The sequence below is a fragment of the Aptenodytes forsteri genome, unplaced genomic scaffold (genome assembly GCF_000699145.1).
Source record: "Aptenodytes forsteri isolate BGI_AS27 unplaced genomic scaffold, ASM69914v1 Scaffold76, whole genome shotgun sequence".
NCBI classification, from domain to species: Eukaryota; Metazoa; Chordata; class Aves; order Sphenisciformes; family Spheniscidae; genus Aptenodytes; species Aptenodytes forsteri.
In genome coordinates this window covers 5,091,447-5,109,952 of record NW_008794444.1, presented here as the reverse complement: position 1 = coordinate 5,109,952, position 18,506 = coordinate 5,091,447, and positions in this window count along the sequence as shown.

Genomic DNA, 18,506 nt, shown 5'->3' with positions numbered 1-18,506 from the left:
AATTAGGATTGTAAAACAAGTTTTACAGCATCTTCATATTCCTAGGAGGGAGCCTGGGAAAAACTGCACATCTGCAGGAGACAGAGTGCACCTCAGGGGTGGCAGCGTGGGCGCTCCCGGGGCTGGCAGGACCGGGCTCCTCAGGTCTCCTTGTGATAGCTTACAAAATCCCCACCTCCCACCTGAATACTTCCTAGGCCTTTCTGTTGCATCTGCTACTCTGTTTGATTAATAAATTGTTCACTTAATTTTTATGTTGCCATATTGAGACAGCTACAGAAATGGAAGAAAAAGGCTTAAAACAAAGATATAAGTTCCCTTGCTTTTTGTGTCTGATTTTGGGCATTAATAGCAAGGGAAATTTAAACAAAGTCTTACTGATGGCTACAAAAGACTTGACAGGAACATACCTTGAGCTGTCTGCAGCGTGCTTTCCCAGGTATACTGATGCTGTTGCTGTTGAGAGACAGATTCGCTATCACAGGGGGTTTGCAGCAATCTGGAGTGCTGAGCAGCTACTTCTGTCTCTTCAAGAGAATTCTTTGGTAAAAGCAGGAGGGATGAGGATTAGGGGAGGGCAGCTTTGGTCAATGGAGGTGACAAAGGGTATGTGGGAGAATAGCAGTCTCTGGGGAAAAGTCATGAATACATGCTCTCAGGACAGTTTTGTACTGCTTTGTGTGACGCACAGCGCCGTTCCCTGAGGTCTGGTACAAGTAGGGGATTCCTCTGAAAGAGCTTTGCAAGTCCTAGATACAAACGGGGTGCCTCTCAGCAGGGCCTGGACCTCAGCTTCGTGAGTCCAAGACAGAGATCTCCCTTAGCCGCAGCTGCTTTCTGAGCGCTGGAGGTGAGGACGCGCTCAGGCTCCTACTGCAGCAGCTTCCACACGCAGGAAATCTGGGGAAAGCTGCAAGCACGTTTCAAGGTTAGATGTGTTTGAATGATTAATCACACTGTCTTTAAGACCTTTGCCTCCACTGGCTCACTGAAGTGGTAATTAACCTGAGCCTCCAGCATTGTAAAAAGTTCTTGACCCAGATAACGACCCTCCGCCAGTGCAGCGGCAGGGTCTCAGCAAAGTCTTTCTCCCGCTTTCCTGCTCTCTAGGCTGGTTAGCCTGGGGCAGGACACAGCACCTCTGGTGATGACAGGGATGTGGGTGCCGAGGCAGGTATCGGTGCAGGTTTCTGCAGGATGTGGGGGAAACACATTCCTGGAGCAAGTCTGCTGAATGCAGAATAGTTGGGCTGGTGGAGTGGCTGACGCCTCTGCTGGAGGAGATCTGTCTGACTGCTGCCTAGGCAGCTTTTGGGGGAATCTCCCCATCTCTGGTGATGGTATAGCCATTGAGCTCATATGGGGACCTACCCTGAGGTGGTTTTTCAAGTGGAAGACTACTTGTAATCTTAAGATGTTTCATCTCGGCGATACTGTATATGGCTGGGTGCTTTACTGTTTGTCTTCATCCATATATGTTCAAGTTATTTAGCATAATATATATAGTGACTTCTTCTGGCTTGAACCTGGAGAGAAAGAAGACAAAGAAATAAAGGAAATGCCATTCTAAAGTATAAGGGCTAGGAAAATAACCCATTACCTTTACTTTTGTAAAACTGTAAGAAGTTGCGATTAAGGCAAGTGACATAGCTTTGCATTAAAGTTGTCAGGGTTTTCCTTGTAAGATTTGATTTTCATTGCAAAGTTTTAACCGTATGAATTGAAATTTTTCTATGCCAGTTGTTTCCCTCAATTATTTATTTTTCTTTTAAATTGAGCCAAAACAGTCAACAATTTCTATAAAAGCACTTAGGGAAAAAAATATTTCCAATGTAATCTCAAAGATTTTTTACATATTGTCCCATGTCCAAAACATATTACACCACTCACTGTCATCACATTCATCTTGCTGTGTTTGCTGGAAGGGAGTTGCAGGTAAAAGTGTTTTATACCAACTAAGTTTAGATACCAAGTACCTAATTAGAAGAGTGGGTTTCCTGTGCAGGGGGTATAGGAAGATAGGTAGAAAAGAGAGAGATACCCTATTTCTTTCATTTAGCAATTTTTGCCTTTTGTCCAGATGTCTTTCATCTTCCAATGATGGGTTCCCAGCACACATCCAACTTGCAACTGATGGCATTGACTAATCTTTTTTAATACAGAACACAACCGGTGATCAGCGCTAGCATATTTTATGGCAAAGAGTGTCCTGTTCATTACTCTTTGGGTTTGTTTTGGGTTCATAAAAAAGCATAATATTCCTGAAATGATGGAGAAGGGCAGACTGGTCTTTCTGGCGGATCCAGAGGGACAGCGTGGCTGTTGTTTCACCGTAGAAAGCCGTTAAAATTGCTGGGTTGGAGCAGACAAAGGACTTTTCTTGCAAGGGTGGCAGGAGCAGAAGGGGAATGTACTCTCTGGGCTCGTATTTAATGCGTCCGACAGCAGCTCTCAGCCTCCCCATTGATGGCGTTGCCTGGCCCACGGCCGGGGAGGTGGGAGGCTGGTGGGACCCTGCACTGTGTAAGGGTGGGAGGGTGGTCCCCGTGGCATCCCATCCCAGTGCTCGTGATGCTCAGGGGGGACATGTGGGAGAGCTTCTCACAAAAAGACACTAACAGAGTTCATTAATGCCTGTTTTCACTCTACCCTCAGTGGGCATCACTGCAAATCAGTGGAAAAAGACATCAACTTAGTGGGCTTTGACTTAAGCTCATAAAATTAGTAAATGGATGTACTAGTTGGCTTTGATTGTCCTTCTCCATGGCATGGTTCATCTCTTAAGTGCTCGCAGGCTTTGGTCAGGTGTTACCAGACTCATTTTAGTTACTGTTGCTGTCATTAACACATGCTGTTGTGTATAAATCTACTTATCATTTGCAGTGTAAAAGGAGCTGAGGATACTTCTGACTGGGAGACTAAAGCTTCCAGGGCTAATTGTTTTCCTCTCTCCAGCTGGGAGTGGAAACTACCTGCACACTTAACTTGCCATTATTTTTTCTTTTGATAATATTACCAATTTGAGAAAAGACACAGGCATCAGGAAAAGGTGATCTGCAGTGCTGATTTACGTAGCACGGCTTAACAGTTCCCTCCACTGAAGCTGATGATAATTTCAGATGGCAGGTGGAATTTTAGGAATGTTAATGCAAAACAGCAATTGAGTGGAAATAAACTCACTCCCCATTGAAACGCAGTTATAAAAAAAACATAGATTGACCAGAGGTAGTGTAACTGATGAGCAGAGGTGCGAGTCAGCTGTAGTCCCTGAATGAGACCTTGGTTGCTCTTGGGTGCTGTGCGGACTCCAGGTATACGTCTTCATCGGGCTGAGAGAGTTCACGGTGATGCAGTCATTTGAAAATGGCATGTGCTGGAGGAGGAGAGGGTGCAAGGCTGTTTCTCACATCCTCACTGCTTGCTAACACAGCATGCATGACTGTGTGCCAGGATACTAATCCCCTGGGGCATGTCTCTGAGCGTCTCAGGTATCTAACCTGGTGTTAGCAGCAGGGTTTAGCACTGTGCACTTGAAAGCCCAGGAGGACTAGAGGCAGCACTTGTTGGTGGCTGCTGTTCATGTGCAGGGATTTGTCACTCCAAATAGCTGGAGTTCCTTGGAAATGTGTCAGTTTATTGCCAGGGCTAGTTTACAGATAAATAAAATCCTCCTTTATGCTCTCAGAAACAGGCAAGGCAGCCCTGCCCTGCCCACCCTCCCAACTATAGAGCCCCGCTGCTTTTTGCACCGGACCCCTATCAACCTTGGGTGGGTTAGGTACCGTGCAAGACCTCCCCTTGAGCTCTGCAAACAGGACTTACAGCTCTCCCAAAGAGGGAGGCCTACAGAAGGGACTTAGCACCCTGACAGTGCTCTGCCCTACCCCACCAGTCCTGAGTACATTCACTTTATATCTTTCAATGCCTAACCTTGCATCATTTAAAGGTGCTTCTATAGGCTCAGAGTCCTGGGCCCTTCCTCTACAGCTGACTGTAATTCCCTGCAAGTAGGGGCAGTTACCATGCTCTTTATCAGTCTTCTCACTTTCTATTGCTTGTTGATTGCAGCAAGGCTTGGTGCTGCAGAAGTCAGCACATGCCTGGACTGCCCTTCCGTACCCAAATGCCTGTAGGTGAGTGAAAGGAGCCTGGCCTTCTCCATCCTCTGCTCCACTCAGTGGCTTCGCGTGAGTGGTCGGCTCTGGACGCTGGGGCAGGTGTGCCGGTATCTGCCATTCCTACCGTCTACAGCTCTGCTGTTAGACTTGTCCTCCTCGCCCAGCCCATGGCTATGGGTGGCACTTACTGAGTTTTGCTAGGAACAGACGTCAAAAAATCAATAAAAAATCCAGGAACAATTATGGACCCTTTTCCCACCTTTCTGCTTTCTGATGTGGTTTTTCTCTGCCTGTAAATGATGACGATGTAAATGTGAAGCAATGATTTTGCAGGGAGGGAATGTGGTGTGATTTTAAGCATTGTAGAGCTTTCAAAATGAGTTCCATGTTTAATACAGAACATTTTTCAGTCTGCTCTGAAAGAAAAAGAAAAGTTTATTGAAATATAGCCAACAACTCCCAAAAAGTAGTAAAATGGTGCCTAGTGACAGCCTTTGTCTGGGGCACTGGTGAATTCACCATCCCAAATGAAAAAGTTTGAAGCTGGAGGGGGAGTAAGGGCCAGGTTTGGTGAGGGGACAGGATGTGTCCAGATGATATCCTCATTCAGGGCGATACATTGTCCTAAAAAATCATATTCAGCTTTGCTCACATTGCTACAAAGCTCTGAGGATTCTTGCGTGCAAGATTTTGTAATGACCAAAACTGAGCATCTCTGCAAAATCCTTCTTGAAAGAGAATAAGGAGCAAGGGAGGCATGAGAAAATAAGAAGATAAAAGGTTCAGATACAGATTCAGAGAATTAAGCTACACATGAACTAAGAGCACTAAAATACTTTTGTATGAGAAGATCCACACAATTACTGAGAGTGCTCTAATTTATTCACTTTAGACTTGCATCTTTGGATCACTTAGCTTTCGTGCATGTTCCTACGCAGAGGAGCAGCAGATACACAGGTTTCACTGAGACATCCTGTAATACACACACCTGTGTGCCCTCTACAGAGATGAGAAGGGAGCAGCAAGCTGCTCTGTGTTGAATTAATGAACCCCAAGCTGTGTTAAAAATTGCTCCCATCCAGAGGCATAACCGAAATCTCAGGTATTCCTGCTAGGCATCAGCCCAGTGTCTTCCTAGTGATGCCATCAGTACCCTGGGGAACTGGAAAGGAGAGCTGTGCGTTGGCCTGGCAATGCCAAGCTTTGCTGGAACAGCCTGCAACTTTCAGTGCGTAAGTGAAGCCCACTCATACTTCCATACTAAATTCTTCCCTCCAAAGCAGTTATTTCAATATCCTTGAAAGATAGAGTATTAATTATACCACAAGCACATTGTTTGCACAATGAATTTTTGTATAGGCTAAAAAAATCAATATCTGTCTAGTTTCAAAAACTGCTTTAGAGCTGTGCTTGACTTTTTTTTTTTTTAAACTTAATTAAAATGTATATTTTCCTGGTGTGCCGTTCTCAGTGTGACCAAATGCTGCTTGGTCTTTAGAAAGAAATATCTTTAAAGTGTCCAAGATGTTTATGTTTGAAAAACCGCTGCTGTGCGCACCAACTTTAGTGCATTCCATAAAATTTTTATACCTAATGTGAGCAACGTCTATAAGATGTTATGGTGGAAGTGAATTTATAATAGTCTCCCTGAAGAGGTAACAGCTTTGAGGCTGCCACATCAGTAACACTATGGATGAATGTCAAAAATAAAAGAGGAGGGGTAGTAATAATAAACATGTTAAAAATAACAACAAACATCTGACGAAGTGGTTAGCAGAGAGGAGCCTCAGACCGTAGCCGATTGCTGTGCTTCCACCTCAGCGTGGCCACAGGTGGGGCTCTGGGCAGTCGTCACCTCTCTGGTAATTGCCGTCTGCTTCATCAGCCTGGGAGAGAGGACTTTTAGTGGGGGTGCTGATGTGCTTTGGGATGTTGGCTGAGCAAACTTGGGGATGTTCTCCCAGGCGTGTGGGAGAGGAGATGGCTCCTTACTGCCTCTGGGGTCAGTGTGAGGCCTTGGAAAGCACTTTAGAAAGGGCTTTGGTGTAAGGCGAAGTCAGAGACGCAGGCAAAGGCTGCGTGCAGATTTTGTTAGGCTGGATACTGGAGAAGCTGCTGGATGGGAAGGAGCGTGCCATGCTGTGAAGCTGCTGCACTGGTGTGAGGTGCGAACAGGTATGGAGGGCTAGACTCTGATATGGAGGGCACTGAGAAGGAGGAGAGAAGTGCTGAGCTCTATGTTAAATGCTGTATACCACTGTACCCAAATTGTGGAGCGTGACGTATCATCAAGGTGAAGATTGGAGAACGGGTGGCCTGTGGGTCGCTGTGGACCTTGCAGTGATTCTGGAGGACTGCCTTTTGTCTGCACTGAGACAGTGACAAAAACCCCGGCCTTCAGGGCATCAGCTGAGCCCTTTCCAGAGGCGGGAGGTGCTGTCTCCCCACCGCACGCTCCCCCAGAGGGATGCTTGTTTCTGTTCCACGCTTTAACTTCGGCCCAGCCTTCCTGCGAAGCAACCATGGTCGGCTGAGGAGAGAGCATGGATCATGGCGCTGAGGTAATGCAGACTTTCTAGCTGTTGGGTTGGCGGGTCTTGCTTGTGTGTCCTGGGGAAACTTCTAAAAGGGCTGAGAAAGTTTCATTCTGGTCAGACTGGTGAGGAGCTTTGTTTGCTGGTCTGCTGCTTTCTTCTTCAGCATTGCATGCTGATCTTCTGCTGGGGTGTGCTTCACCGGTAAATTCACTGCCTGTGCCGAGCTGTTGGGCGTTGCTGGTTCTTCAGTCTGCTCTGCTGCCTGGCCCACTGTCACCGGGGCTCTGGAGAGTCCAGAAGCTCAAGAGAAAAATATTGGGGGGGAAATTATAACGGCAAAACTCAAAATGAATGATTGTATGGTCTGTGTGGCTATTAAGATGGATAGCTTCTAAAGGTGAATTTCTAGTCATATAATCAGGGAGTGTCTGGTGGGGGCACATCTGCCTGAGTTTGCGGAGACCTTCCCACTATAGATTGAAAAGGCAAACTCCTCTAGCTGTCTTGTGGTGCAAAGATGGGGGCCAGCAGGGATGCCCCAAATACAACACAAACCCAACTTTCCTGCTCAAGAAAAAATGAACAGAAACGGGGGAAGGAGAATATTGTATGATAAAGTTTTAAAAGGTGAATAAAATATAGCAGAGAGAGACAAGGTGTGGGTATGGAGAACAGAAGGCAAAGTCCTGAAAAGGCTTAAGGAAATAAACCCACTGCGATTCTTGAGGGTGCAAATGTGGAAAGCTGTGGTTCAGCAGAGCTCTTGCTTATATGCTAATAGCTTAAGCAGGGGCTGAGCAGTCGTTTAAGTGCTTTGCTGAGCTGAATCTAAATGTACAAGGTCCACGCTCATGGAGACTTTGGCTGTAGTAGAGCTGATTGATAAGCATTTAAAAATATTTTGTAATCTTTCAGCTGTTGCAATCAGCACTATATTGTGAAAAATGTAAAGAAATCTGATAAGCACTTAGTTATTTTGTTAATGTGCTTTGAGAATAAAGTTAAATGAAAAGTGAAACTAAGCAGTCTCCATGTACAGCTATTTATGCAAGGAGCAAAATCTAATTAAGCAGTTTTAACGGGTATGGTACTAAGGTGTGAAGTTTATTGAACACTTGGTTAACTACTCAATTAGTCTGTGGATTTTGTGAGCTGGTATAATTCTAATTCATGTGAGGATCAATTACTTGATTTAGAAGAAAATATAACATAAAATTTTAATTCCAAGAATGGTAGAAGTTAAGTAATTGTCACAAATTGATTTTATTAGCATAATCATTACCAATATTCTTCCAAAAAGATAAATATTGCTTGAAAGATTTGAAAAGATTTTAGGATTTGCCATTAAAATAAGCTTTGCTTTCTCTGATGGTTTGGGTTTTTTTTGAAAATGGTAATTGACAAGTTTAAATAAATTTGACTTAAATATCAAAGGATGGTCCCTTAAGAAAGCCCAACCTTTTCTTGTGTTTTGCTGCATAATTCTAATCGGTGAAGGCTTTTACTGATAGGCAGAGAAGTCACAACTTATATTTCTTTTTATGTAAGCAGCAGACTAGCTGTGTGCATGCATCTCCCCCACACCTTGCACAGAGTCGTCATTTATATTTAACCAAATGAAAGGCAGATACTGACGCAGACCTGGGTTTACTTAAGGAAGCTTGGCAAGAACATCTCTGCAATACCTGCGCTTGGGAAACCCCGTCATCAGGGAAGAACTGGCATTTTTTTGATAGAGTGACTATACTGTAATTTGAGTTTTGAATTCTTAGTAAGAGTCATAAAAATCTGTTTTCAGCCTGGGTGGTTTGTCAGCAAATGAACCTTTCGGGTGTCGAGACCTGGGTAATATCCGAGAATTAAAAATCTCGTCTGCTGGGGAGTGTTAGCCCTGCTGAGCCGTACTGACAGGGAAGAAGCCTTTGCACGTGCGATGGCACAAAACGTAGGAAGCTGCTGTCTTGGGTATGGGAGGCAGTGTCTGTCTCAGGGTTACCCAAGCTTAGGAAAATACTTCCATCAGTTGGAAATAGTGTGTTATTCCTGCTGGCAAATTCACATGGTCTGTAGCATGGGGTGTAACTGCCAGGTCGCAAGGTCTTGAGTTTGGTCATCACCAAAACAGCTTTTCCCCCAGAGCTGCTGGCTGGGGTCATACTGGGGGGGTGGCAGAACTGTCTGTCCTGAGCTGCTCAGGATGAAACGGGACAGGCAGACTTGGGTCTGAGGCTCACAAAACGATGGGACAGTCATTGCAGGGGACCAAGAAGCCTTAAGGCTGGAGGCTTTCACCTCCCTTCTGTCCCTGTCTTCCTAAGGCTGTGCTACTCTTTGGTTGCCTCGCTGACTTGCGTGGGTTTCCTTGCTTTTCTCCCTGGATATTTGTATTAAGAGGAATTATCCAAGTGGAAATTACAGTCTAATCACAGAAGCTGGGTCCTCAGTGCTGCAGCTCTGGATTCCTCTCGAGAAAAGGGAGGCAGCTTTCTGTGCTGCTGGGCTGGGACAGCCTGAGCAGGAGGGGGTCTGGGTATCTTCTTCACCAGCCCTGCGATTCAGCCGGTCTGCCAGCAGGTCCCTCAAGGGACCAATTAAGGCCTTCCTTTAAGTCCTCCTCCCAGCCCTTTCTGGGGAAGTCAAGCACAGGAACCCATCTCTCTTGCTGCTTTCTTAAAGACAGAGCTTAATAGCTGCTTCTGTTTTTTAAGATGTGCAGATCCCCCCAGGCCTGATCAACATCCCTGAGCACAAGCCTCTTTCTTATTCTGCCCAACGCTGGGGTCAAGGAGCAGCGGGTTTGCAGCTGTGTTGTGACAGGGTGTGCAGTGTCTGGCCACAGGAACATCATCGGCATGGAGCACCGTTCCCCTGGGCAGCCTCACCTGGGACTAACATCTGTTGGACCACGTGGGTCTTGAGTCATCCTTGTAGAGAACATCAGGAAAGTATCACTTTCCCGGAGACTGTCGTGCTATATAATGCTCAAACTTGCATTTTATTATTTCCTTTGCTATGAAGAAAAATGCACCGTTTTGTTACAGAAGGAAGTTCCTTCCTGTGTGGCATGGTTCATCCACAGAGCCCAGCATGATCTTTGAAAGGAGACAGGCTCGTCAAGTATGCGGACGGATGGGGAAACTGAGGCACAAAGGATGGAAAGGCCAAGGACTTGCAGCAGGGTGCTGGCAAGGCTGGGATAAGATGCCTGCTCCCAGTCCTCTGTCCAGCCTACTCTGCTCTGGTCTTGCAAAAGCACTGTATAACCTGCCCAAGCAGTGTGTTGGCAGGACTTGCAGTGATTAATTCCTTTTCTTCTCCTCATGCCCAGCCAGGCAGTAAGTGATGAGTCAATAATTTCACATTAGAAAAGGATCTGAGAAAGAAACTGTTTCAAAGCTGTATGGGTTGAAGTCTTTCCTTCTTTAAGAAAAAAGGGTGAATGATTTTGTCCTTTTTTTTTTTTTTTTTTTTTTTTTCTTCCCTTCCAGGAAAAGATGTAACTGAAGGGCAGGAGAGATTTGGGGAAATAATCCACTTCTCCACGGAAGCTATTCTGATGCTTCCTGTTTCACAAGAAATCAATGGGGATTAAAAAACCCCTGTCACTTCTGTAAAACTTCTTGTATAGATTGTATTCAACCCACCAGCTTAGTTTGGACAGGAGGGATGAGCATGACAAATACACTAACGGAGCTTTGCTTGGCCCTCCATCAGACAGTGATGCTCCTGAGAATCCACCCGGCTCTTGCACTGGCAGACAGACTGAGTTTAAGCCTTCAGCGGATATAACTAATTAGGTTTCCAATGGCTAAGTGTTACAAAGTGGTTTATTGAAAGCACATGGACCAACTTTACTGGGGCATAAATGTGATGCATAAGGAGCGCATCAGATCTCCTCACTCAGAGGAGGAAATCCAAGTGGATTTGCAAAGCATCCGTTACGCCTGATTTCTGGGATTATACTAATGGTTAAATTAACTCTAAATGAGTCCTTGGGGACTACTAGATGCCCTAGATCTGCTAATGCTGAGTTTATACTTATCGTGTCACTGCGGAGGAAAGCAGGATGGGAAGAGGAAGATGTCTATTCCCCCCACCCCACTTCTGGTCGAGAGACACCTATTTCATCTTCCATTTGCACTCCTGTGCTGCCCTCTGACCAGGGTGATACCTAATTTCTTTCTGGGGATGAAGAGAGCCTTCTGGAAATGCTGTATTCCTACCACAGGCCCTTGCCTGAAGCAGCGGCGGGTGGGACAGGGTAGGAGGCTACGTGATGGTTCAAGGACTTCTTGTGCTCATGTCCTGGCTCCAGGAGCGTGTTACAGGCTGGGGTGCCTGACAGTGCCCAGCTCTCCTCGGCATGAGGGCTGCTCTGCTGCTGCTGGGGTTCCCCCCAAACTGTGCCGGCCCTGGGGTACACCACCCCAGGAAAAAAAATTATTTTAAATGTTAGAAACCTCAAAATTGTCTGGGATAACATGGGACAGTTACTGTGTTGATACAAGTCTGGATGAAGCCTGAAAGAGGAACAATCTACAGATGAACTGAAGAGCTACATACCCCAGGAAATAATGAAATAGCTCACAGACTCTTTAGTAAACACTTCTGTATTGTTCTTACTGTGGTTAATGGATCATTAAAAAACAGTAAAATGCAGCAGTAATAAAGCTGAAATCCTTTATTTGAAATTAGCCTCCTTGTGAGGAGTGGCTGGGGGTCTATGTAGTTACACGCCAGGAAATCTGCACTACTGGAGAGTGCCTGTGGATGTGCTTGGTTTGTAGATGTTACGCCCTTTAGGCTGGGCTCACACTCTCTCTCTTCAGGCTTGGCTGCAGAGGGAGGAAGCACGATGCCGAGGAGACTTCATTTCCCAGGTTTCTGCTGTTTGGGAGCTCATTTGGTCCCGCAGGAGAATGCGTGTGATGGCACAGCAAAATTAGCAGGGGACTTTGCAACGCAAACTACATCTGCAAATGCTGATGGTGTGAGCTGCAGTCTACGAACAGTGGTGTTTGGAGGTTGTTTGTTTTTTTTTTGGGGGGAGTGTTTCTTTTTTCTTGTTTTCCTGTTACCTAGAAGTAGTTGGAGGTAACAAATACATTTTTCAGACTGGTAGAGTTTGAGGTCAGGGGGAAATTAGATTATTTAATGTGACTTCCCTGCAATCACAGGCAATTGAATTTTACTCCCTGTGTGGACCCTGGTAACTTGTGCGTTTGTAAAGCACCTTTCCTGAAAGTTATCCAAACATGGCCTGAAGAAACTGAGAAAGAGAGAAATCACCTTTCCATTCAGAGTTTATGCCAATCATCCTGGTTGTTAAAAATATGTGCCTTGTGTGATTTGAACATTTCTGGCTTTGTCTTCAAGCAGTCAGTGCTTCACATACTTTTCTTCTTTAGGCAGAAGAGGGTTTAATTACCTGGCATTTCCATTCTGCAGCAGTAATTATGCCTTCTACCCAAGGTACCTCACAGGCTTCCCCCTGGGAGCCCCCAGTTATGGTGTGTATAAATCGAACTGGTTGGAAACTGTTTCACAAACTGCTTTATTCACTGGCAGATGTTGGTTCATCAAAGTGGTACTTTTTTGGAGAATATCTATTATTTCAAAGTTATTTCTGTCCTTGCTAAAGGGAGGAAGGAATATGGAGCCCAACACGCTGCAGTGGAATTGCTCAGCACAGCATGAGGTCAGACACATGCTGCACATGCCCTGCACAGCTCCTCCACCCCAGGACCTGATGGAGGGGACACCCAGGTGACGTTGGCTGGAGAGGAGGGGAGAAACAGAGCGAGTTTGCCACCATGAGCACAACTTAGCCCTTTTGAGTAAAAAAAATCGGCTAACTCTTGGGTGCAAAGGCAACTGACAGCTGTTGTCTGTAGCATGCAGCTAAAGGGATGCTGAACTGTCCTGAACAAGTGCTGAGCAAAATAATCACTCTTGCCACAACCATGTCTCATATCAGTGGGTGGACAACTGATGGTATTTTACCTTCTCCTCAGTAGTTTGTTCCCCATTGTTGCTTTTGGGTTGTGCTCCTGGGAGAGAGAGATGAAGGCCGGGTCTGGCCCAGGAGCAGCATCCTGGCATCCTTACCCTCTAGGCTGAGCGTTGAGCTGTGGGAGCACAGCAACCAAACCGTGGCTTCCTGAAGTGCAGGAGACTTTGGTGATCTCTAGCCAGATCCTGCCTATGCAGCACCATCCCAGCTGGGCAGCAGGGACGTTTTGGGGACTGGAGCAGGTCTCCCTGTGCCTGGGATAGAGTTGGCTTTGCCATATGGTGGTGCCCCAGGTGATAAGGGGGCAGCGCTGGCATGCAGGCAGGCATGCAGACAGCTGGAGCATAGGGGAAGAGGCAAGAGCTGGACTGGCTGTGATGAGTGTTATTTGTATATGTATATTATTAGTTCACTGCTGGTATGATTTCTCCCCCCCAAGGTGCTTTCCCTTGTTTTATATACTGATTGAGTGCTCCTGACTGGGACTGTTTTGTTTCCTAGAGGTACTCTGGGGAATACGTAGCATTGCCCACGTCTCTCGGTGGGGTTGGACTGGTGATGCACGCAAGGGGTCTTGCTGCTGGCAATGCCTGGCAAAAGGGATGGATTGCAGGTGCCCTCTGCATTTACCTCCAGCACTGCTGCCTCGGGGTTTGAATGGAAAGTGAGAAAGCCTCTATTTCCTTCTAATGCTGTTGAAGATTTCCTATGTTAAATATTATTGCCTATTTAAAATAAAGTTGCTCATATGTAGACTACATGTTATGTGCTCATATGTAGACTACATTTTATGTTCCCTCTCTCTCCCACAAAGAAGTTGAAAGTGATCTGACTGTCACTTTTAGAGATTGATATTAGAAATACCCAGGATTTTTATTTAAATATCGAGATGATCCATGTGTGTTCTGAGATCCTGCTAAAAATATTTGACCCAAACAGCCGCATTGAGGTGCAACTCCTGTATAGCTAAATGAAACATTTGTATTCTGAGATCCTGCTAAAAATATTTGACCCAAACAGCTGCATTGAGGTGCAACTCCTATGTATAGCTAAATCGGCTCCTGTGTGGTGGTGTTTTATCTCTTTTAACTCCAGAAAACTAGATATTTTAATAAAAATGTAAATGGACCCACATGTCTGACTTTATGTAGATTGGCTACCATTGATTTTAAAAAGTCCTTTACTCACTTGCCCCTTCTTGTTTGCAAAACATCAAGCCAGAACTGTGTACAGGGAACTCCTTGCACTGCCTTCGCTTGCTCTCTGTGCTAAAATAAGCTCCTGTCGCTCAGGGCAGCACGCAGCCGCCTCCTGTGCGCCTTGTCTTGTGGCTCTGCTGGCTGACTCTGCTAGTAGCTGGTCCCGCAGAGCAGGTTTCTCTATTAAAAAGCAGAGGAGCAAACCATTTATCACCGTTCTGTGCTGGATGGAGACAGGAGTGTCCGCAACGGCTTGCCCTCAGTGCCTGCAGAGCCGAGGGACTGGGGTTTGGTCAGGGCGATGCTGTGCGGGGCGGTGGGCGATGGCTGGGCTCCTGCAGCCTGGCGGAGGGGAAGGGAGGTGGGGAGAAGGGCTGGGGATTCGTAAGAACCAAACGGCAGAGGTGGCTGGGGAGTGAGAGCACCATGATAGACATACCACTTATTAATTGCATTTCCTGGGTGAAGCTGATAAATGCTGATAAGTGCAGCTGGCCTGACTGTACATCTGCATTGTATTGCACATGACTGTTCTGGAAGCACAGAAACTATCCGCATCTCGAAGCAGAGCTTTGTGTGTTTGTGTGCTGAAATGAGCACCTGGGCCTTTGAAATGCAGGTGGAAGGGAACACCACCATTTTAGTGATGGTTTTATGTATTTCAAGAAGCAGTAGGGTGTCTATATTCCCCAAACAGTCGCAGCACAATGTGGCTGGTTCAGAGAGGGGTTATGTGTGTGTATGTTATATACAGCTGTCACTTGGTGTCCTGGCTGCTCACGTGCTTTCTCCTGTCCACTTGAGTGGAAGCTGCTAAATGGACCTTTCACCCCTTCCCATCTGCATGTGCAACCACCTCACCTCTCCATCCCCATGTCGCTGTGCCCCTAGCAGGTGTGCTATGGTGTGGAGAGTTGATTGACATTAGTGTTGGATGAACCGTATCAGTCCTTTCTGGTACGGCAGTGTGAACTCCCTGCAGAAATGGCGGGCATGAGGAGACAGTCCAGTGTAGCTGGTTCTATTTATTTATTTGTTCTTTAAATATCTTAATGCCTCCAAAACTGGCTTCTTCTACTTTACTTTGTCTAGATGACATTTCTCTGATGCAGAGATGCTGGAGTTTCCAAGCCATTTTGTATCCTTTTGGATGAAGAGATGGACACATATCCATCGTGCAGAAGAGAGCAGTGACAGCTTTTGGCAGTCCTTTTTCTTAAGCAACAACAGACAGTTTACAGCTGGAACTAATTTTACCTTAGTTCTCTTACAGCTCCTCCCAGCCAGTTGAATTGTGGGTGTATGTGAAAAATGGGATTTGAAAGAAATGCAAAGCACTGCCCCTTCGCCTCACCAGAGTGCATTGGGCTGCAGCCATTGCACTTTTTGTCTCCACGTGGCTGTGGCTTGTGTGTCGGCTTCAAATGATCAAGGACTGCAAAGATGCAGCTCAGCCAGATGAACATCACACCCTTTCCCTTGTTGGTATATTTGCATATCAAGGCTCTTTTGCAATAATTCCTGGATTACTGGCCTGGAACCAGTGCCAGCATCACCTGTAATGCTAACAGGCACTGAGATGTTTCCGAGCCATAACACTGACATGGGGTGATCTTGTTGAACTTTGAGACATTAATCTCTGAAGACAATATCCTGAAAGGAATTAGTGTGCTGGAGTAGCTGGTGTGATTCTGAGAGAGCGTTTCTCTGTTCAGCTCACTTGGACTGAGAGGATGCGCTCGCAGGTTCTCAGTGGGCACCTGCAGCCCTCCCAGCTGGGGGGTGACCAGCCTGGGGAAGGAGGATCACAGCCTGCCTTCCCCGAGGGTGCTCCACTGAGGCAGGGGACTCTTGTGAGGATCTGTGTGGGTAACGTGAGGACACAAGAGATGAAACTGTGGAAGATGTCTTGGCAGTGGAGTTTTTGAAAGCGCCTGTTTCTTCCCGCACCGCTCCTGCCCTGTGCTGGGGATGGCTGAGCCAGGACGCTGGCGGGGATGGAAGCGAGTGGCAGCTTGCACAGGGGATGGGGCATCCCCTGGCAGTGCCTCTAGGAAGCGGTTTCAGTGCTCCGTCTTAGCTGGTGGCAGGAAGGGTAGAAGAAGGGTCCGCGTGGCACCACCCTGCTCTGATTCATACCGTCACCTTGGCTGGACAGTGGGTGCAGGGGCCGTTGTGTTAAGCCAGCCTTGAATGCCGTGTCTGTGATGCTTATGCCACAAGTGTCAGAGCTGATACAGTTCGCTTCTGAAATTGTCATTTATCGTGGTGAAGTCAGTTTTGTGCTAGGGGATAAAAGGCTGGATGGAAATTTTCAGTGGGTTTGGCTTCCTCAGGCATCTTGTAGCAGTGATGTCCCTCGGAAATGGGATGCTCAGTGGGGATGAAATGTCCACCCAACTTGCTGAGAATAGTAACAGCGTAGTCTCTTCAGGTGAGACACAGGACAGTATCGATCCTTTCTCTCCTGACTTGAGGCTGACCTGAAATGCTGAGCTCTGGTTATAACTATGTTAAAGTTTCATGACCAGCTTTAAGAACAGGAGGCTCTGCAGGAGGATGCACGCATGCAGCAGCAGCAGTGCAGCTGCCTGGAGAAGTCAAAGCGAAGGGGTATTGGAGGACTCATACTTGTGGTGCTCTCAGTTCCAATGACTGCTCTCTGGTATCTAAACCAGTCGGGTGTCACGTTCAGACCCTGCAGAGGCTGGGCTGGCTCACTACACCCTTCCCATGTTGAATTGCCATGGCATGGGTGCACACGTCCAGCTGCAGAGAGGAGCTTCCCAGCAATCCCAAAGGAAACAAGAACTTGGAAAACACCTGGCACAGTACATTTCTTCTGCCCTCTCCTACTTCTCTGTTTTACCTCTGGTCCTGATGTGAAATTGCCTCTTTGCAAAAATAGAAGGTGGAGGAAAATGATGTGATCTGGGCTCCTGGACTCCCTCCTTTCCTGTTCTCTGTTAGGGAGTTCAAGTTTCACTCTCGGCAAGCCCTGAGCACTTACTGCTGGGCTTAACTGCAGCGCTCAAACCCATTGCAAGCCCTGACTGGCGGGGAGCTGATCAGCAGCGGCCCGGAGTTTCTGGGCAGGGTTGGTGCTGAGAGGATGCTGCAGAGCACTGGTGGCTTGTGGCTGAGGGCTGTGCTGCAGGTGGCACTCGTGGTCCTCCGGTAGCAGCCACGCTCTCTGCACGGACCTGTGGAGGAGCTTCGGCACCGAGCGACCCTTGTGCATGTGTGTCTGAGCGCTGGGGCTGCAGCAGCCCTGCGCTCCCCTGGTCAGAGGCTGCTACCGGGGGTGTGCGTGCAGCCGCCCGGCACGGCCATCCTCTGCACGCTGCGATGGGATGCTCTGCCTGCCGGCACTGCCTCTCTTTTGAAGACATTTCTTCGTCGTTTTGCTCTTCTGAATTTTTCCAGCACTAACAGCATTGTTGCAAAAAGAAGCAAGCATTTAAAATTAATGCAGAGCGTTCCTTAATAGGGTGTGTGGGAAAGCAGTGCTCAGTACGGTGAGAAACTGGCTGAGGAGCTGAGGGATTGCCATAGAAACTGCAGAGGCCTGGCCTGCCCCAGCCATCTGTGATGGTGGGGAGCTGCAGCACACCTGCGTGTGCATGGACACCTTCAGCCCGCCTGACCAGGCAGCTGAGAGCCCTTCCTCGAAGTCTCTGTCTCCACACTGCACATGCTGTGAGTGGGTTTAACTCTTTAATTGGCGTTTGTATTTTGTACATCGCCTCAGCAAACTGCTGGGGTGATGCTGGGTCATCCTTCCCTCCCACTGTCCTTCCTTAAACGTGCCGTCCCTCGGCCCTGAGTGTTTTGCATCTGCCTGCACCTCGTTCTTCCCCACCACGGCTTCAGCATGGGCATGGAGAGCTGCTTTCTGATGTTTCTGGTCTGTCCCCATGTGCTCCAGGGTGCTTTCTGCAACGGATCACAGAACCAGGGAGGATCTGCTCAGAGAAGAGACCGCTGCTCTAGCGTGGAGGCTCTGCCTTTGTTCTGCCTCGCTTTCTCTTCCACTGAAAGAGCTGGATGTAGAAGTGCTGGGCTTTTCATTCTCTCCTGGCAAACAGGTCCTCCTTTGCCTTTTGTTCCTCACTTCTTTCTGCATCTATCTGCATAGCCTGCTCTGTGCCTTTTGTGAAAGAGTCTGTCCTTCTGAGAAGAAACAAAAATACTACTTTCTCTTTTTATTTATCCCCAGCTCTTCCTGCTGTTCCCAGACCTGAAACCTTGCAGAGCAGAACAGAAATACGGAGACTCCTCAGCTGGGGGCTGTGCATGGGAGAAGTGGGTAAAAAAGGGTATAGGTGAGACAAGCACGGGTCTGTTTGAGGCTGCTGCAATTGTGTGGCTGTGTACCCAACTCCGCTGGGAGACAGATCCTGGCGTTGCTTCTGTTACCTTAACACGAGTGAAACTCTCCCCTACACCCCAAGCTCTTGTCCTCAGGCTCCTGTCCTGGAAGCAGGAGCTGAGAGTGCTCCTAAGCCTGGCATGTCTTTCATTATCTTTCATGACTGTAGAGAGAGCATGAGCAGGAAGACCTAGAAAGTGATGCAGTTGGTGGCTCAGCCAAGGGCAATGCAAGGAACCTCTCGTGAACTCAGCTCTACCAGACTGG